This window comes from Lagopus leucura, unplaced genomic scaffold, assembly GCF_019238085.1.
Source record: "Lagopus leucura isolate 7727_CA_CO unplaced genomic scaffold, USGS_WTPT01 Super-Scaffold_73, whole genome shotgun sequence".
Lineage (NCBI taxonomy): Eukaryota > Metazoa > Chordata > Aves > Galliformes > Phasianidae > Lagopus > Lagopus leucura.
The window spans coordinates 79128170-79150040 of NW_024962252.1; the positions used below are offsets into that span (position 1 = coordinate 79128170).

At 37.6% G+C, this 21871-nt stretch overlaps 2 long non-coding RNA genes across 4 annotated transcripts in view; one reads left to right on the forward strand and one right to left on the reverse strand.

The window, feature by feature from the left end:
- The window catches only part of LOC122191880, a 104153-nt gene extending 93826 nt beyond the window's left edge, over positions 1–10327 (reverse strand). For all 3 annotated transcript variants that reach the window (XR_006182482.1, XR_006182481.1, XR_006182483.1), the window contains exon 1: positions 10173–10327. This is a non-coding gene — a long non-coding RNA (uncharacterized LOC122191880). The remainder of the gene's footprint in view (positions 1–10172) is intronic.
- On the forward strand, positions 6115–11527 carry LOC122191891. The gene is made up of 4 exons (XR_006182484.1): positions 6115–6203; positions 6642–6735; positions 7287–7494; positions 10148–11527. It is a non-coding gene; the product is annotated as an uncharacterized LOC122191891 (long non-coding RNA).
- Positions 11528–21871: the final 10344 nt, after the last annotated feature.

Below are 21871 nucleotides of genomic sequence, written 5' to 3' on the forward strand. Positions count from 1 at the left end.
AAAAAAAAAAAAAGAAAAAAGAAGTTAATATTTTAAAGTTAAGGATCTAACAATTCCACTTTACAGGGCTGCAATTCAGCCAAGAGCAACAAGTTGCACACCAGAGGAATTTAGCTTTTGACCTGATTAGATTCTGGAGTCATCCAGTTCCATTTTATTTGTGAAACTTCACACAGATCTAATTATTGAAGCCCTGAAGAAAAAGGTTACAGAGCTGACAGGTGTGAAAAAGTCAGGTATTGGCTCCTTACATTACTCCCCACCTCAGAAATCATATACATTTTCATGAGAAGATTTTCTAAAGGTGAAAGGCAGATGAAAGAGACAGATTTGATATCTGAATCCTGCGACAATGAAAATCCCCTCTTTGTCTGGGGTTAGCAAAGCACTTGAGAACACAATGAAACAAAGATTTTAATTATGATATTTGGGAAATTACAAAGATCTTGTTATTGCTGTTGAGAGAAACTCATTTTCTAATGAAATTGAACAATAGTACAGAGAAAGGTAATTAATGTGAAAGTTGTACAGGATAGAAGGAAATTCTGAGAGTGAAATGCACTCAAGTAAAAAATACAAAGTAGGCTCGATACAAAAGTGCTGACTGCCTCATGCTACATGACTGGAGAATAAAAAACCTAGTTCCCCCTCTTCAGAAAGGGAAAGAGTAATATGAGCCAACCATAGAACTCAGCCTGGGCTGTTATTCAGTAACATACAAGAGCCTACAAAGAATAATTAAGGTTAAAACAAGAATAATTGAATGTAAAAAGAAAACAATAAAATACACCTGAGGTGTGCCAAAGGTAAATGTGATACACTACTCTTGCAGCACTCTGACAAAGTACCTCTGTCCGCACAAAGAAGGAAATCAGCTGACTTTCATGAAATCATTAGGAACATTTCCAAAGGAAGAAATCAGTTTATTATGGAAACGGTGAGTTTAAGTACCAGCGTTTTATTATAAAAAAAACAACTCAAGGACAATTGATTATATCAAAAAGTCAATTGAAGAACTGGAAGGTTATTAGATGTCCACCTCAAAGGCTATCAGACTGGAACAGAACGTATTTGATACTAAACTCATTAATGAAAGTAACAAGCAACATAAGTGTACTCTCTAACAAAGGCTGATGACCACATAGAGCCAGGGAGCCCAGCCCACGTAGGAGCATTGTACAGGAATGATCTTAACAGAGTTCAGCTGCATAGACTGCAGTGTTATATCAATAAGAGAAAAACAGAGTTTCTTTTACAAGCCAACACCATGACTTACGTAACAAAGGAGGAAAGTGAGCATGGTATTTTATTTGATCACAGTCAGCACTTACAGAGGCAAATGCAATTTCAGGAGGCTTCAGGCAAGGTACAAAAGGGAATTATTAAAACTCCTGCACCATGCCCTGGTACTAATTCACCTGAGGCTGTGCATATAAATTCTCATCACTGACATTTAAGAAAGGTAAACTCAGACGGGAAAATGTACAAAGGACAATTCCAATGATAAGAGCAATGGATAGCCTGTCTAACAAGAGACAAGTAAGGGAACTTGGCTTATTAGCTCAACAAAATGTAGGCCAAGAAGGACTTGAACATACTCAATTATTTCATCTGCTCTAGGCAGCACAGTGAGCAAAGAGCTTGGCACAGCTCTCAATGTGACTGGAAATTAGGGGAAAATCCCCAATTGCTGTGGCAGTATGCTTCCTGAGCAGCTTGCTAGGGCTGCACAAGCAAGAAGCTGTCTGTTTTACCATGAAGGGAATTATATTTATAAACCAGATTGCAGTAATGTTCTTGCCTGTTGCAGTGAGGGAACTGGGTTGGTAAGCCATAGCTCTCACTTTTGTAAGAGATCTCTGACAACCATACTGCCAAACCACAGCCAGGGCTGTGGTCTGAGATCTTCAGTTCCAGCACCAAGCGACACTTGCCACCCAGTGTGCCAGAACAGAAGCAGCAGAAGCCAGGAGATGGAGCAGATTCCTGAAGAAACCCATAATACACATCAGATCACAGTATCTGACACCAGAACCCCCAGCTGTATCTGTTGATATCAATTGAACACAATCGCTCTCATGGACTCTGGCTGTGCTGTTAAGATCAGCACAAAAGCTTTCGTTCACTGATTCTGATTTTCCCTTCCCTGCCTTTCTCCTCCATCATTTTAACCAGATCTCTTAATCTCTCATTTGAAGCATATTATCAGTAGCATTAGTGCTTTTGATTTCATGTTTGACGTCATCATTTTCTTCTGACATATGAAATCAGAGGTTATAAAGTGCAAAAGGAGAAAGAAGAAAGTTTAGCATTGAAATCAATGTACAGAACAAACACTTAAGCAGTGTAATTTTGTAGTCCAAAAGGCTGACTCGGACTCGATCACTGACCATTGTGAGGGAGGCATTATAAGACTTTCTGACACGAAAAATAATTATATGTGCTAATATGAGAAAAACTGCTGCAATTATAGTATTGTAGAAGCACTCATCAACAAAACTGTTATTTCATGGCCTCACTGGAAGAAGTGTGTGAATTCTAGCTGTAGTCTACTCTAGCAGGCTTGCAAATTTACTGAAGATGATAACAGGTACAAAAGGCAGTGCAACGAGTCTCATTACAAACAGAGCAGCCGAAATATTTCTATTCTCAAACTTTTTCCAGGACCCAAAAAGCCCTGCTCAAAAGAGTTGTTGCATTGTTTTGCCTGTGCTTTTCAGAAAAGGGCCTATTGGGAATGAATGAGGGCAAAGAATGCTCAGGGTTGGTTTGGTTCAAAGTACGATTCAGGGGTCCTGCTAAACTTGAGGCACAAATCTTTATCCAGTTATTCGCTTTAGCCATTGGTTACATATGATCCCATAGAATTAGTATGGTGCTAAGTTAAAGGGGCTTAGCTTAATTATATATTCAAAACTGTTGCAGCCTTTGAAATGTCACTGTTTTATTCAGAGAGAGGATTAAGGGAAAGTTACTATTCTTTGTACTGTTTCAAATACATTGGAAAGCTGCTTCAAAGCATCAAAACCCTGCTTCGAGCCCCCTGCCCCGTTTTGTACTCCACTAACTGCCCCGAGGTCCTTTGCACATACATAGATTCTGAATGATAAAGAATGAGTTATAGAATAATATACTTGTTTCCTATTATTACAGTGTTTGCTCTAAGTGTGGTATTGTTACTTTTACAACGTACATAGACTTTATGGAGAAGTGGGTTTCATTTCTTTTCCTAAGACAAGTAAAGATAAGAGAGAACAATGAATAGAAATGGAAGATTAATAGCAGAAATTTTTAAATAATCTGATAATTGTCACACAACCCCACGTTAAACTTAAGGAGGTTAGACTCCTGCAATACATCTGGATGATCTGAATTCACTAATTAGCAAACATCATAAGCACTGTACATGGCTTATGGTGCTCTAGTAATATGCAGTTTACATCTTTGAATGAAACAGGAATGCAAAGTGCAAGTATGGTTACAAGCAGTGAAATGTGAAGTTGCATTTTCAGGATTTGTGCTTCCAGAAAACATGTAGAATTTCATACCCTGTAGATTATGGAGAAAATTCTGCATTTTCTCAAAGAGGTCAAGTGGAAAATGTACACATAACCACCAATCAAAAAAGTCGAAACACTTCAGGAGATGTATTATGCTGCATATTCATTCACATATTGTGAATGTAAAAACTCAAGTGACTACTCTTTCTGAAAAAATCCCTCTCAGTTTCTACCCATTTTTAGCAAATTAGATCCATTTCTGTCAGCGTAAAGCACATAAGAAAGTGTTAAGTGCGGCTTATATTAATTTCAGTATATTTTCTTCTGAATTTTTCTCTGCTAAGACTGTGTTCTAGAAACAGAAATATGAGCAATAAAACTGATAATAGACAAACAGAAACAGTCTGCAGTGTTTCTCTTCGTATTTTGGCAGTGCGTCAGCTTAAAATACTTCCTTTAATGCCTTTAGCAATGCCCAGGAAAGACTTTAGTTCTAGCTTTAAAACTTTCCTAGCTTCAAGACAGACAAAAAGGAGATCTTCAACTAAATCTATCCAGATTGGATTTTTTTTCCCCGCAAATCACTGGGGTTATTTCTGTTTTGAATGTTTATGGTGGAGGACTTAAAACCTATCTGGGCAAATAAGTAAATAGCATATTGCTCAGTAAGACCATGATCTCCAAACTTTAATAGCTTTACACATCTGGAATTTGGGTGATTTTTTTTCTTCCCCTTTTATTTTTTTTTAAGATGCTGTGCCAACAGTGCCATAAATCATTGGTTAAAAAAAGTTTAAGATGTACAAAAATGGTTTGCTATGTTTTGTTTTCCTGGCAGAATCGGAAAGAATAATTTGTAGCTTAATTTTGGAACACCATATTTAGTACTCTTTTTAAAAGGTGCAAAACCTGCTTCCCCACAAAAAAGCTTCATTCCTCTGCAAATGGCAACACGTCACTTATTTCTACTTCTAATTCTTTTCAAAAGCAATCAGCCATAGACATATGAGTAGGTTCCTCTGAAAGTAATGCATCCTATATATTTCCAAAGAAACTACAACATAGAAAGAGCACATGACCAGTAATTGATAGAGCAAATTCTCAGCTACAAAATACTGTTTTTCAACACAGTCACCACCATTTGCTGTGCATTTTCACCAGCAATGAACAAGAGCCAGTATGACATTCTCTTAAGAATCTGCATCAGCAGAGGTGACCTGCTGTCAGCACTGCTGAAATGCACCACTCACCGTCATGTTGTGCTCACATCCACTGTTTGGCCTCCAGAAACATTCAGCGAGCCTTGATGAATGTCAATGGGTGCCATTTTTTTCTGCATGTAGGAATTCAATTCCACTTCTTTACTTCATGCACGCTTCCATGTCAGAGACCATTCTATCAGACAGCCACTCTGCTGCCATCCATCACACGGCAACAACGTGTAATGGGATACTGGGAGGAAGGTTAAATTCTCTACTGCCATAACACCACCATTTGCCTCTGACAATGTGGGCCAACATCATGAAGCAGGAGGTATTAATTTTGGAGTAGTCCTTGTATATTCTCTCTATATAATTACATTATACATATATTATTAAATACAACATACATTTTATATATACATACGTATGCAGATATCTATATACACATAACATGTCAACATTCAATTTTAAGGGAAAATACTCTTAAAACAGCCAAGAATTTCATAAGCTTTCACTATACAATTCCAAATCTGCACTTCAAGCAAGAACAGCACTAGAACTAACGTCTTGATTTGTAAAAAGGAAAAAGGAGAAAGGAATCTCCCCCACATTGTTGGGAATGTGACACGTGGGCTTAATAATCTTGTCTTCCTCTAATAAAAGGTACCCATACTCAAACCTTTATTATCAGCTAGTTGCTTGTCAATGTTTAGAAAATGGAGGATATTTTTTACTGGCGTTCTATTGTTGGGAACAGTTAAACAGTTGGCAGCCTTTTAAAGTTTTAATTTTGATTTAATGCTGTCTTGTATCTAACTTATGACAGAATATCAAAGAAATGTGCTTGAGGAACCCATTCTGACAATATCAAGACATTGCATCTAGCTTTACAATATGCTAATGGTTTGCAGACAACTTCTCCTTCTTTGTTTATTATGCAAGGAAGTGGCTGTCTTCTCATGGGACACTAGACCATCTGTTATGCAGTCAGACAATATCAGCAACAGAGCTGTTCTGTTAGATTGAAAATGGCAAGACCTTGTTTTCTAGTATTGTTTCTATATCATGCAATAATGATTGACAACACTTACTCAAACTGAGTCCAAGTCATGCTAGAAAGGTAAAAATGTACAGGGCATAACTACAAGAAATGAAAACACAAGACAAATGACAAACTAGTAATTCTACGGCGGTGCTGTGAATTTACTAACACTGCTTAGCAATGTATCTTAACTACGTAACAATAGTCTAACTGAAGGAAATAATTCATTTATCAGTTAAGATATATTTATAAATCACAGCAGAACAAGACTTTTAATAGAGGGTCACCCATAGCTAAAGTCATGAAAGAGAGGAGTTTTTTGGCAGCAAAAGCAAAAGCTCAATTCTTTTGAGAGTTGAGCCACAATCCCCCTGGGAAACATCACTGTCCCAAAATAAATCTTTTTCTCCATTTTCAGGAAGGAGAATGCAGTAAGGAAAGCAAAAATGACCAGACTCCGTAAGTACTATTTTCCTTTTGTGAGAGTGGGAAAACTATTTTCTCTGTAACTCAGGACATTTGTAAAATAGCAACACTGGTACCGCTTTTAATGAGAATTATGGGGCATTGTATTAAAAAATCTAAAGGTGGCCAAATATTGGTAATGGATTACACAAGTATTGGAGAAGGATTTATAGTAGATGTTATGAAGATAACATCTTTTTGCAACAGAGAAAGAAAGAAAAAGATGATGTGAGATCAACTCCGTAAGGACCTACTTTAAGAAACATCTAATCAAAGGCTTGTTGATTCCTATCTAGAATCATGTTTTATCTTGTGCTTAAATGCTTTTCTTAATAGCGATGTTTTTCTAAATAAGCCTCACATTTAACTTAAAAGGCTTAGAAAGAACAGCCCAAAATACATCTAACTTAACTCTCCATCTAATCTCTTCAGAGGAGCATGGGTGCAGGCAGCCAGCTGTTGCTGAAAACTGTCACTCCTCCAACTTTGAGCGCTCTGAATACTCAGAGGTTTGTGGGAAATGAAGGTAAGACGAATACTTTCTATTTCTCAAAATAGTCAGTGCAGGAAAGACTAAGATCTGATCCTATTCCCCTGAAACACTTAGTCCAACTGATGGTAATTGCTGAAAGGGAAGTCAGCATTAAGTAGAAGCAGCCCAGGCCAGTGTGCATTATCTGACCTTGATGCAATCTCTTACAGCATTTACATACAAGTAAATACAAACAAGTACAAGTATATACAAACAGTGAAGCTAAAAGAACTGACTTATGAAGATAGAACTATATATATTTTATTTTTTTTTCCTTTTTTTCTGCAAGGCTTTGAAAGCAAAGCTTCAAGAATGTAAGTTCAGTATTCAGTGGGAGCTCTCATCAACAGCAGGGGCATAATCACCATTTATGAGCTGCGATGTGATGGTCTTTGCGTTTCAGAATTTCAGCTAATAAATTGAAATCAAAGTCACATGGTAGTTAGAACCCAACAAGTACTGAAGAATGAACAGAACAAGTAACTTTCCTGGGTTCTCTTCCTTCTTCCACTACAGACACTCTGTTTCTGCTTTCTTTTTTCCAGACATATTGCAACTCCCTGACTTTTTCACTTGGGGCAGTCTCCAAAGCATAGACCACAACATCCCCTGAGTCTAATGAAGAGGAAGACAAATAAACAGAAGGCACATGATAAAATGAAAGCTCCATGAGAATGGCAGACAAGCCGAAGTTTAACCAAGAAAGGATGGACACGGTCACCAAGTTGGCGCTTGTCTTGAAAGTACCTCAAGGTTTGATTTAAATCATTATCCAGAAATATCTGACAATGCAGAGATGTTGTGTAGTTGCTGTACTAAGTAGTAGGGGACATTGGAAACCTAGAACTGAAATGATAGATGAGGAAGGAGAGTGAAAAACAGGAACTAACTGTACCCAGCTTGGTAACAGATATCCATGTAGATCATAAAGATTTCTCCTGAACAAACTGCAAGGTCATCCCACCCAAGTAATCTCCTGAAATCCAGGAGGATCTCCTAATGGTTATGAGAGTGTGGATATACCTACATGGATATCCAACTAGTTCATAGCCTTCGGAACATACCGAACAGCTATCACTCTTTTAGCTGCTCTAAGCAGCTCCGAGGGAACGGTAGCTGGAGTCACTGGCTGCTCATGGCACAAACACATTATTTGTGGAGAAAATAAATCCATCCAATAATTGGCAGGGAGTCAGCTGGTCACACGTGTCTCACACCATTTTAAAGATCCCTGAAAAGGGAATAGATGTTTTTGCATTCTTTTCTTTTACTATGAAAAATGTAAGTGGATTTGAGTAGCTTCAAAGCATATTGTCTGAACTTCTGGTATTAGCTAGAGTTTGAAGCTGTTCCTGAAGACATGTAGCACAACTAAGACAGTAATTTTAGGATAGAAGTAGTTTTGGGATCAAGGTTGAATTAATCAGTAAATCTATTCTAAGGTATGTTGTCCTTACCTAGCAGATGTTCCACTAAGAAGTTTGCTTTGTCCTTTGCAAAACATGGCTCTGAGCCCATATCCACTCCATAAGTGTTGACTTTAAGGTAATTAGGGGAAGTCTCTTTCCCCATGGAAAACCTCTTTAGGAATCTTTGATTATGAAGTAATAAGCATTTCCTGATGAGAATTTGGAATGTCATTTGTAAACAGTTCACATGTGTATGCAATTTTTACTACATAAAGTACTATTTCCCTAACTGGAAGAGTAGAGTTGGACATACAAAATATAATTAAAAGATAGCTGGATAAAAAGTTTGCAAGGAATAGCTTGTTCAATGGATTTAAAGCCCTTTCTCTGCTCAGAAATTACCTACAGCCTTTTGTTATGAAGCCCTTCAGTACTTCTCTTTGTTAGTCAGTTTTGTGCAAACAAATTTCTCCCTACTCACTGCACACCAAATGCTGACTGTAAGTGTTCTCTTTAGTATTTTAGTATGTTCACCACTTGATAGATTCAAGCTGTGCAATTGGGTGTCTAAGTCACATGGTGTTGTTTATGTTCTCAGAATCCTTTTGCCCCTAACGATTTTCATATGCTTGAGACATAAATTTTGTTTTATGATTAAATGAAACTTGACTCAGAGGAGCCAAAATTAATTTTTCAGGAGCGTTTTGTACAAACAAAACTCCACTGACATAAACACATTAAAAAGGGGCCATGAGCACAGCTAGAGTAAAAAACTATTTAGAAGATGCCAAAGTGCTTGAATATGTTTTGTCCTAACAGACCCAATAGCCATTTTTTCTTCATCAGTTCCTAAATACCACAGTCATTGTAAACTTTCTCAATTCAGCATGAGTCTGTATGCAATACCAGTGTTTTAGAACATTTAAACTTTCATGTAAAGTGATTTTACTGAAAACATGAATATATATTTTCACACCTCTATTTGTGCATAAATATTTCCAGGGCCAGCTGTCAGTCTGCCAACTGTATACAATAAATAATTTGTTATTTCCACTCTCTGAAGAAAGTAGTTTTCTTTAAAACAAACCTTCACAATATGTGTTGTTTGCTACCATTTCAAGGCCTGCTACCCCAATGGAAAAGAATGTGCTAAATGTAGCATTATCATGCAGGTCAGGCAGGGCAGCCCCGTACACATTTTCCCACAATCTCTGCTCATTAACATCTAGTTCCCCCATTGTGCAGATTTTTGGCTCTGTTCCATCAGAGCAGAGAAGAAAAATGTTTACAATATGCAAACGTGGAGGGACAAAAAAAAAAAAAAAGAAGAATAAAGGCTTTGAAACGTCAGTCCTTTGGGATGAAAAGTTTCAAAGGGGAAGGTAAGTCAAAGGTTACTAATGGGATGTCTGCAACACCTGCTTTTAGTGGAGGTTTTATAAACAAGCTTTACTTCTCAAGAACGGCTTGGCCTAGACAAAATACCAGCTAAAATATCTGTGACTGGCTTGAGCAGCCTGGTACCTATGAACAGAAAGGTCAGGTTTGTTATATCCTAGCATGGCTTCTCACCCTGCTCTTATTGATAAAATGCAAGTGCCTCAGTGGCTAGCATTGCTTTTCACATTATAAAGCTGAAGGCACTGGCAGCATGGTATGCTCTGCTCTGCAGAGGAAGAGAAGGAAGGTGATGTTTCGTGCCATTACTAGGGAGCTCTGCTGTCTGAGGAAGAGCTGAACTGTCACACATGGGAACAAGTTTGGCAGACTTCTGAAGTTTCTCAGCTCAGCTGAATGACCCTCCCAAGTTACTTGCAGTTGAGCAAGTTTCTGCTCATAACTCAGAGACTTCCAGTAGTATTTTTCCTCTGAAAGTATTAATGTATATTTCTAAGATTTTAACACTTGGAAGTAGGCACAAGAAGTGAAATCCTGTTGAATTACTGGGTCATTACAAACTTCCACACTCTGACATTTAAAATGTCTTTCATCCACAGAATGCGCGTAAAACAAAAGCAATACCTTCATCTCACAGGCAGCAGCAGAGGAAGAAGGCTGTGTGCATGCTTCTTTCATGGCAGAGAGACTCTGAAGCAGAAATAGCATCCAGACTCCAAAGATGACTTCTGGACTCTCTCTGAGAAACCATCATTCTTGTCCAGGGAAAAAGTGCAGCAGCTTCTACAAAAGCACAGAAACATCCAGCTTTAATACAGAAGAAGGCAGAATGATAGACAAAGCCACAAACTGATGTTTGTGCCTGATCGCATGGAAACTCATCAAGATTTCTCATTTTTGTATCACAAAACTAATGACATTTGCACAAAGTTGGCACTGAAATACCAAAAGAGAAATTTTTCCCCACAGGAAAGCATTATAAAATGTCACCTGCTTTCCTGCTCCTGCCATTCAGAATTTCTGATCCACAGCAACCAACAGAACTGCTTCAGCAGGAACCAATGAAGACCTCTTTAACAGTCCATATTTAGCACCAGTGTGGAAAGGAAAAAGCCCCAGGATGATGAATAAGATGGTGGGTATTACAGTAGCTAAAGGCATAGACAGAATTCCAGGAAACTTCGGGAAAACAGTTTCTAGGCCTTACTTAGAAAAACTGTTTGCCAAGTGCCTTAAAAGAAGCTCAATTTGTGGACCGTGGCTGTTTACCACAGATGACAGAAAATCACATTAGTTAAGATCTAATCTCTTCAGCTGAATTTCATTTCTGAGACCAATAATTCCTGTTCATATTTCTCCAGAGAATTGCCAGGAGCCCTCATGTGTAACAGCTGGGCAACGAGACATATTTTTTGGCTCAGGACACAGTTGCTACATGAAGTTTTCTAAATTGTATTTCTACACATGCATTTATCCAGAAAGAAACCATTTCCTATTCAAAACTGTTCTGTAAGCTACAGATGTCCTAAATGGAAATAGTGTATGCTATCCGGATATCACTTCATAGAGATGCTGATTCAGTCATGTCATTTATGAACTGGCTCATATGTGGCCAGCCCGTAGCATAGGCAGAACAGAGCATAGGCTCGGCTTTACCTGTATCTGCTTATGTAGATATGCTTTGGCTCACAAGCGTGGTTTTGTTTTTTGTTTGTTTGTTTGCTGTTCTTTTTTTCCCCCTCAAGATAATTTTTAGAGCAATTTATCCTTGTAAATAAAATAGTAAACTTGATCTCAGTTCACACATACAGATTCCAAATCTTGATGAATCTCATTTTCCAGTCACAAAGTCTATGTGAGTACAGTTATTCCACTTTCAGCACACAGCAGGTTGAATAAAACCTTTAGTCAGACATGAATATTTTAAGGTATTTTTTTAAATCAGACAATAGATGTTTTTAGTGTGGTTTAGAGATAGCAGAGATCACTTATTTCCCTCTATGGAGTGATGTAAACACTGGGAGTGCACTCTGTATGCCACACAGATGCAATCTAAGTTTATTTATTAACGTACCAGAGGCTGAGAAATGTCTTCAATAAACTATCTGCATTTTTAATGTTTGCAAATATGCAACACTCAAAGTTCATCTGGAGAGCTACAACAAGGTTTAGATAAATTCACAGAGATGACACTGCTTCTTATTTCACACAAGATTTCCCTCCCTGAAGTTCACGGAGCTTTCGCTAAGTCCAGTGGAGCTGGCTCTTTTTTACAGTTGGTTGAGATCAGAGTAGGGCCTTTTGTAAATGTTAAAGAAACAAGTCAAATGTAAGCCTTTTGAGTAAAAGTTCTGCTTTCAGTTTACATAACTATACGCCATGTAGAAGGGCTTTCCTATTTTATACTTTCTCACAACCCATGATTCTTTTTATACTGCTTCAGATCTTTTCCTCTCGCCATTCCCATCACAAACTACATTTCTTTTGCATTATTTAAGCAGCATATTGATGTGATCCAACTTCCTGCTTTTTGGAAGAAGGAATTAAGAGTTTCTGGTGGGGTTTTCAGTTGGGTAGATGTCTGTACACAAGCTGAAAAGTTCAAATTAACTTCTGAAAAGTGATGAGAGGGAGCATTTACGAACCAGTGTTGGCTGCCACCAGTGTCTGTTCAGCAGGACTTTCCATGTAGGAAATTGCTCTGTTTCGCACCCAGTCAGTTCACAGAAGTCATATAGCATTGTATGGGTGCTTAATCAGAAGATGACAGCATTCCCAAACAACTTCATTCCCTTGTCTGAGTAATAAACAGATCAATTATAATTAATGTTTGAACTCCAGTTTAACTGCAAAGAACCAGAAGCATGAACAACTAGAGGATCAGTGTGATGCTTTGGTATCCTTCAGGCCTGCTTAAAACCTTCAAGATAAATGGGCTTTATGCTAGTGTGCATCACAGAAGTGCCGATATGTCTGTTGTTTTGCTTAGGACCACTCAAAACTAAAAATTACTGCCTAAACACTCAAGAGCATTGTTCATTTTCTTGTCAGATTCAGCATTTAGGCAATATTTAACTGTATCAATTATTTCAATGATCACTTTCTCTTTTCAGGACCGGATTTTGTATCAAGTCCTTCTGTAAGAGTGGGGCTCTAGAAACAGGCTTAGCAGAAAAGCATGAATATGTAGTGGTGGAAGCCCACCTCCCTTAAGGCAAAAATCTCAGCTAAAGCACCTTGGCAGCATATTAATATCTATAAAAGACTCTTTCTTTGTTGACCACAAATATGCTGTGGTCAACAAGAGGTCTACTCACTGTTTTGTTAAAAACAGTGATGATTTATTTTGCTTCAGCCATGTGTGAAACTAGTCACCACATTATGAATAATAATATCCTCTTAGTCTCAATGGAGCTCTTTTTAGACAGAAAGATCTACAAGGCATTTAACTAAATACTCAGTATAGCAATGTACTTGCTGACCACTAAAATATAGCCATATCTGGGATGGAACGCTGCCGCTATTTAAAAAGGCATGGCAGCGGAGCAGACAAAGGGAAAAAAAATCCAATGCAAACTAAAGCAAGAGCTTAAGTAAAATAGAACTACCTTAATTAGGCATAAGCATAGAGTGGAGCTAAAATTGTAAGTTTGAAGTGCGCCCTGGAATCCTTCTGCCTATAAGAAATCAAGTTAACGCAGCACTTCTCGAGAGGATGAACTCCAACTGCACACTGCCCTCTACTGTGAAACAAAATCTGCAGAGGCTCGAAGGGGAGAAAATTGTGTTTAAATCACCCAGTCAGCTCACTTGCTGCAGCACTGTCCTGAGGTTATAAAATCTGGGGAGGAACAAACACAAGTGGTACAGCTTCAGCCTGAGCACGCAGGACTGATTTGGTGTCCTCATCTATGTTCACAATAGCTGGTATTCGCTAAGCCAGCTCCTCAAAACAATTTCTAAAATGGCCAAGGGGATGGGTAGAATGAGATTTAGTATGCCTAAATGCATTTTATACATGTATAATTCTAGTAGTTTTGATATCTAGTTAACCTCCATATTTTAACCCACCTCAGGAACAGTTTGCAACACAGGCATTGTTACAGAACTGTATTACTTTTTACAACTTTGAATGACAAGCCATCCCAAAATTGGCTAGATCTTGCTATGTTAATTAAAAAACAAAAACAAGAAAGCATCACTTTAGCAATTAAAAAAAATCATTACCCATCACAATGTGTTCCTGATGCTGCAACATATCAAAGCTAAAATTATTTAAGTCTACTTGTGTTTCTGACACTTAAAGTGGTTTTCAAACTAAGGACAGATCTAAAGCATGTTATTTTGCTCTCTTAATGCTTACTAAAATGTTCTATAGAGCAAAAACAAAGTGCGGGATTTCAGCAGGGAACGTGAAAGGACCCAGGAAGTTTTAAATTCCTTAGGTGACCAAAAGAATTAGAGTTGGTTCAGTAGCAATGTGGAGATCCTTTGACAAATAACACCTCTATTCAGGAGGTTCCTTTTTCCCCTTCTCCTGCAGTATATTCTGTCAGTACGGCTTTTTCACCTATGTCCCTGAAACACATACATGCACACACCTTCAAGAGCCAGGCATCCCTAAGAGATCTGCAGCTGGTGTAATATTTTTCCCTACCACCTTCTTCAGCCTGCAAGAAACAAAGCTTCTTCAGAGTTTGCTTAATAAACTTTGTTTCTTGAGGGAGTTTGTTTCATAAACAAATCAACTTTAGCTCCAGCATAAGGCGTGTTTCTTTCACCCTTCTATTCTCCAATGTAAATACAAAGCAGGCATAAGAACACACATTCATTCCAGAGCAGATACCTAAATGAAAAAAAAAAAAAAGGTGGACTTCACCATGCTACAGAAGATATTCAGGCAGGACAGCAAAGTGCATTAAAGTGTATGGAACAAAAATCTACAGAGTAAAACGGAATAATTTTCTGAACAGATCACAGGGAAAGAGAGGAAACACTGAGAATTGCTCTCTGTTTGAAAAAACTGCCTACCAGCTGGAGAACAAATTGCTTGTACATAGCTCTGTGCGATCCTACAGTGATTCTAAATAATGCCAGACAGGACAAGCCACTTTTTGACATTAGGTTGGCAGAAGTCTCCTGATCTACACTTCAAATGGTGCCAGGTAAAGGAGAATCATATAGTTCAACCCTAAAATAGATTTGTGCATTTCCTTGGGTGTGTGCTATGGGTTGTTAAGCAAATATCATCATTATTTGTCAATTGCATATCAACCTGAACTCAAGTTAAAAAAGGAAAGAAGGTTAAAAAAAAAGTCTTGAAAGCCATAAGGAATAATTTATAAATACTACTGGTTTCTTAAGTTTTCCTATGAGAGTCTAAAGAGGATCACAAGACTTACACATCCTGTAAAGTTAAAGGAGTAGTCTTAGCAATTCAATCACAGTTGGTAGTAGTGATTTTGCAGAACATGAGCTGTACAATAACAGAGACGGCAAACAGTTTCAGCTCTTCAAGTCACTTTTTGCACTCTTTCTTTGTATGCACACTTCACTGCTCTTCAAACTTTGTATGCACATTGCTTAAAAATATTTCTTCTCCTTTACTTTTACAATTTTTATGTTTTTTAACATTAGCAAAATCTTTGTGGTCCTGGAAATACACAACTGGGATGATAGAGGGAAAGGGAAATGTGTACATTTGCTGCATACAGATAATCAAAAATCAGATTTCAGCTTCACCTACCTTGGAAGGAACAGTGTTCTGTACTTCCTGCAGAAGTACAGTACTTCCTTGAGAAATCAAAACTCCTTAAATATGCTCAACCAACCTCACTTTTGAAAATCTAGATCACATTTGAGTTTCATACGTAAAGTCACTGTAAAGTCACTGCTGGACACATAAAACTCCTTTGTTACTGAACTCAACAAAAATCACAGATAACTTGGTAATTATTTAATTTTTTACCAGTAACAAAAAAGAGAAGGCTGGAAAGAAATGCAGATGAGTTACAGTTTAGAAAGGCTTAGAAATAAATCAAACATTTGCTGCATTCAGTAGCGTTCTTTCACTGCTGGTAGTGTAGCTCAACAAGCACAATAGCAGTGAAACTTTCGGATAAGTTAAAAGCCATTATTTTAACCCAGAAAAGAAAAAGAACTTGTGTACACGTTAGCAGCTGCTTAATAATAACAAATGAAGGTTTAAAAAAGGCACATACTAGCATCAACACAAGATGCTATTCAGGCTTGAAAATAAAATAAAAAAAAATGAGTTCTGCTTAGCTTGGACACTGATATTACATGAAAAAGAAAAATACTGTTTTTCTATTGCATTTCTGGAGACAGACATTGCTTGCTGAAGAATGAAAAATTCAATCCCCAAGGGAATCCCAAAAGCTTTCTGGCAGACATTCTGAAACTCAAGTTGACTCTTTTTTTGTAACAGTTAACATTGGAAAGTAAAGAAAGGGAAGAAGAAGATGAGGAGACGTAATCACTCTCAATATTTACATGGCTCTGGCTTCTTGAATTGAAAAAGTATTAGACTGCCAGGACTTGACTTAGTCTAACTTTACACAATACGCAGGTGGACCGCAATTACTTTCAATTATTCTAAGTGGGTATTTAGTTACTTATCTAAATCTTTTTAGAAGAACAATGGGAAATAATATTCAAGTATATAAGAAAAGAAGAAAATTTTTTCATTTATATGTACTTCTTCTAGCTCCCTGTAACATAACAATGTCAGCTTTGTGCCTGCAACGACCAGTTAACTAGCCTAACATCAGTGTGGGTATTTTTACATCAGGGTATTTTACTGCCAACATCCCTCCAAACACTATTTAACAAATGTTCTCCATTCAAGCTGAACAGATGGAAGAAAAATTACTCTGAGGAATTGTAGTTCTATAGGCATAAATTATATGGATGCTTAGCAATAGGAGTGTTCAGGCTCAAGAGGATAGGGGTTGCCATAAAACTGATTTGCTTGTTTGGTCATGCAAATAAAAGCTCTCTACACCCTAAGCAACTGTAGACTAGCAACATTACTCTTACAGATTTTGGACATATATAGTCAGTTGGCATTTTTCTACATACTTTTTATTGAAGGAAATTCTGTATCACTGTCAAATCTGATTAACAAATCAAAAAGACTCTGATTGCTCTACCCTCCTCATGGTTCTCTTTCATATTTAAAGCTTTGACGGTTTAACTGGCTTTTCCCCATTCTTCTCATATAGCTTTGTATATGTGTGGATACACATTTTTTAAGAATGCATCTTCAGTGTTTTCTGACTTGAGTAGTGCCCTTTTTTTCCAGTCAACCTTACAGAAACATATTAAACTATATCAGAGTGTCAGAAAAAAATTATTTGATTACGTGGGAAAATAGAAAAAATAACAAGAAAAAAAGCTTAGATCTAGAACTAATCTGTTATGGTTGAGAGCTCAAAAACAATTTTTAATGGATCAATACCAAATGCATTCAAAATTTTATCCTTGAAATTCAAGATCTTTTAAACTCATTCATGAATCTTGACCTATAAACTACTGTTGCGTGTTCATATTTGCATAATTACCTTCTTGGATTCAGCAATTGTAACCTGCAAATTGTTCAAGCACAGCTTTATCAGAGGAATTAAATATTAATCAATTCTTACTTAGTCTCTTCCTCTTTTTAGCATCACCTGAACTGCTCTCTCTTGTGATTGTTCCAAATCATCCTTACAATTACAGAGACCAAGAAAAATTGTTAAAAGATACTATTAGAGAACAGCTCTAGATGCTAGATGCTAGACAAAGATGCTAGAAATGATAAGGACGTTGAGATTATTGGGAATCAGATAAAGGGATAACCAATTCAGATCAAACCCATTAAATGGCAGTGAAAAGTTTTGTTCACCTGAGATCCTTTGTTGGTAAAAAGACCGTTTTATCTCACATTAATTATATGAAACTGTGAGGGCTGCTCTGAAAGTATTGCCTCCTATTTTATTATTTTGACTCACTGTATCAGAGATGAATGTTGGTAGTATGGCAGCAGATGCTGAGCTTCCTACCTATATCCTGTTACATTTTCCCTCTGATGGCAGCAGAGAGGCAGTCTGACAAAATGGTGTCTGACATGGGAAGGGTTACAAGCGAGCACCTTTCCAGAACAACCAGCTTCTGAGACACCTAATGAGAAGTAACACAGAAAAATGGTTGTTTGATTTGCTCTCCTTTATCGACTCTGAAGTATCCATTGCCCAGATTACAAAATTTCTCCCATCTTTAATAACACACTAAAAAAAAAAAAAAAAAAAAAAGACAAAGAAGAAACAAATCCATTGTCTGCAAAGTCATACCTATCTTCCTTTTGGACTGGTGTAGTGTGTTGCAGCTGCTGGGTTAGCAGCACCGTACAACAAACACAATATAGCAGTGTGGACAGGCTACTCATATAGCAAGAACATAGTAGTAATCTGTGAGAAGAAAGAAAAAAAAATTCACAGATTCTGAGATTACATGCCTATCAGTTATTCTAAGTACACGGTAAAGGTTACTACACCAGGGATCCATATATTTATCAGTTAATCTGTCCCAAAGCCACGGAAGGTAATTAATGAAAAAGATAGTCAGGCATGGCTTCAGGCAGTAATTCAATATTACTCAAAATCACTGCATGAACAAACCTACGAACCAAAGAGGAAATGCATACTGTACAAGGACATTTGTGTTCTGAAACATGATCCCCCATGGAGTTTCCAGATGAAGCACTTTTCCAGTGATTAACTCAGTACATTTGAATTTCATTACTTAATGTTTTAGGTGACTGGTTATTTGTAGCTCACAGAGAGGAAAACAAGTTTTCCATGAATAAAATCAGAGTAAAAGTCAGAAAATGGCTAAGCCATCTCAGGTCACCCAGAGCCCCATCTCTCCTCACTGACTCAGTAGAAAGTTCAGTGATTGTTTTTACAGCTCTTTTGATAACTATGCCTATGCTATACTTCCCTTACATTCCACTGGCGACAGATCTATGCTAGATATGTGAACTTTTCCCTACTGGCACATCTCTTTCTACAGGTCTCAAGGATCAGTGGAGAGAGGCATTTGAGAACACCAGGTTTTTTTAAACTCACGCTGAGAATGCCTCAACAGTAACAGCTTTTCTAGTGGTATAGCATTCTCCTGCTCCAGGTCCCTGCATGCTCAGTTCTTACAATCCACAGAGCTCTTGTTGATTTTATAAAAGATGAGAGTCCTCAAAGCTGCCCCGCAGGTGCTGCAAGGAATGTGGTTGGCTTGTCCTTCTCCAGGATGTGGGGAGAGGCAGAGATTATTTGTCTCTCTCCATTCTACTGCTAAACAAGAATTAGCTAGGCCATCAGCATCAAATTATCTCTTCAAAGATCTCTCCACAGAAATCTATGCACCATTCTAGAGACTGTCAAGAAGTGATTTGCCCTGCCATGCTTCTGGGAAGAGACAATGGGACTAAAAATCAGCAAAGAAATTCAAATAAGGGCTAGGGAAAAATGAAATCAAATTTCAAAACTTTTTATTGCACTGTATGTCTTCCGGTTAAATTCACCAGGCCCTGGATTTGGTCAGATATGCAACATCAAAATATAGTGTTACCCTTTATCAGAATGTGGTATTTTAAGCCTGTTTATGGTCTTAGTTCAGCAGTACTTTCATGGGCTGCCTTTCCCTTTTAGAGATCAAAGATGAAATTTAGACTATGCTGACAAACTCAATTCTGGATTACATATGGATATGAAATGGTGCTTCGGTACCATTAAACTGTTTCAGCTTTCAAGCAAAACCTTTTCCTGTTCCCCGTTGGGATGAAAAACAAGGCCTTTTGAAGTTTTATGTTAAAAACAAAAACTTGGGAGAGACCCACGCCGCCCCAGCTAAATGCCTGGTGGTCAGAGCTCTCATTTGTCTGATTTGGAATAAAAGCCTGTAACTACATTTCCCTTAGACCAAGAAACATCTCTGAATACAGGGCTACCAAAATCTCTACATCAGCCTCTTCTTGCATAAATTCTTCTTGCACAAGTTCTGCCTTTGAGCAGAGAAGTCTTAGTAGAAATTTAATTAAAATTGAAAAATTTGTATTAAAATTGCAATGAAGAATAACAACACCATTTATACTAGTCCCATTTTTATTAAGGCTCTCATCAGAAGTAAACTACACTTACTACAGTTGGTGAGACTTTCAAAAACAAAATACTGAAGAAATCCCTCCCAAGCCCAGAAAGGTGTCACCTTCGTACATTTCTGGTACTTGTTCTGACATTCCCAAATGTAATACCCTTGGCTTCCTACTTCAATGAATTAACAGGAAGAAATGATGACATTTTCAAATGCTAATTATAAAAGCCTTAAAGATTTTGCTGGTGAATTTTCAAAACATTACCAGTTTAGCTACGGGCTTACAAAGTCAGCTGCTTAACATAATTTATACCCATACAAAAAAAAAAAAAAAAAAAAAAAATCAAGCCTTTTGACCCAATTCCTGAGGAGGTCAAGATCTGGAGGAACACCTCTGCCCTGTATCTGTGCAACCTCCAACTGAAGCTGCAGCTGTTTTGCCCCCAGTGCATTAATGCAGTACAACAGAGATTTCTTTGTAGGATACTGGTACCCAAGCAAATGAAGGTAAGGCACCTATAGATAACAAGAGCCACATCTGGGTTTAATAAAAAAAAAAAAAAAAGTGGCACACAGTGATGTGTTTATACTCTGCACTGCCAATATTATTTCAGGTGACTGAGGTAACAGCCCTGTACAAGGTTGCATGCAAGCAATGCTAGTACCTGTGTGAAGCCAAGAGGAAGCATATGAAGAGGTGCAATGCAGAGCTGTGCCAAAGCCCTGAGGTCACGAGGGACTCCTGAGTGGAGGTTACTGCAAAAATCAAGACTTCTGTCTCTTCAAGTCTGTTTTGCAAGTTGAGTGTAACAGTACTGAATAGGCAGAAAGTGGGCTTTTAGGAAAAAAAAAAAATGTGACTGCTTTTTTATTTTGTTCAGATCTGCAGGGCAAATTTCTCTTTCCCTGTACTTTCCCCTTCTCCTACCCCCGCCGGTGTCGCCCCCCCCTTTTCTCTTTCCCCACTACACAGGCTTGTAGAGAGACTTATACAGTAACTACAAAAGCATTTTCTCTCACTGTACCAACAGCTGATGAGGAAAATTTGTTCTGTCAATCGAGAGTTGACAACAGCCAAAAGAACTAATTAGTGAAATACATATTCAGCATTTTAAATCATTAAGATTTTTATAAATTGTTTTTTACTCAAAACATTGGTTATTCAATGTTTAAAGCACTTGTCTTCTCACTTATTAAATTCTTTGAAAATACTCTCTCGCTCCATGACAAAATAATGAAGGAACCTGTTAGAAAACAGGCTACTGTTAGAAAATATGTGACAGCAGTGCAAGCTAGAAGGATTCTTCACATCTCAGAGGTCTTTACCTAGAAATTTGATTCAGAAGTGTGCAACGGAGCCACCTGAAGGCTCCCATGGAATCCTGGACACCATAAAAATCAACTTTCCAAAGGCCCAGCATAGCTCTTCCTCTACACCATTCCTTGCTGCACTGGGAGTCTCTGAGGCCTCCTGCTTTTGAAACAAGTCAGTCACAGGTCATGTTTGCCCCTCAGTTAGTACTACATCTCTGATTATTATGCTTCTTTCCTCCCAAAAAGCACAGCAATGCAGCTGCTGGTAGTTACCCTTGGACTCTTCACATAAAGGCTACATTGCCCTTTTGCAGACAATTCTTTTGCAGATTTCTGACACTTGAATTGGATTCAGTTGGCTACAATTTTAGGCTTTGAGCAGACTCAAAACAATACTTTAACAGCCACATTCCATTCATATTTTTAACCTTTATTTAATCATCATATATGCAAGTAGATTTTTTGTCTTTTTGAATGATAACCATCGTATGACACCAGAGATCTAAGCTGTCTACAATTTATTCTAGTCCTACAACTACTGGACAGAACTGTTTCTAATGCATATCTCAGTTTCATTCTGTATCATTAAAACCCTTGACAAAGGTAATTGTTTAAAAACGCGGTTGCAATTTTAATAAAGGCATTGTTTTTGAATAAAAGTGAAGTGTCAGGATGTAATTGTTATGATGACTGCACCATTTCCACATTATTAATAAAATACACGTGTTTTAGAGCAAAAACTGTAACATGCTCCACATACTTTTTCAGCTGTTGTCTAACATATCTGGAGTACATTAAAAAGTCAAATTCAATTATAGCTCAAACAATGCATGCCATGAAATATACACTCATTGTTACGG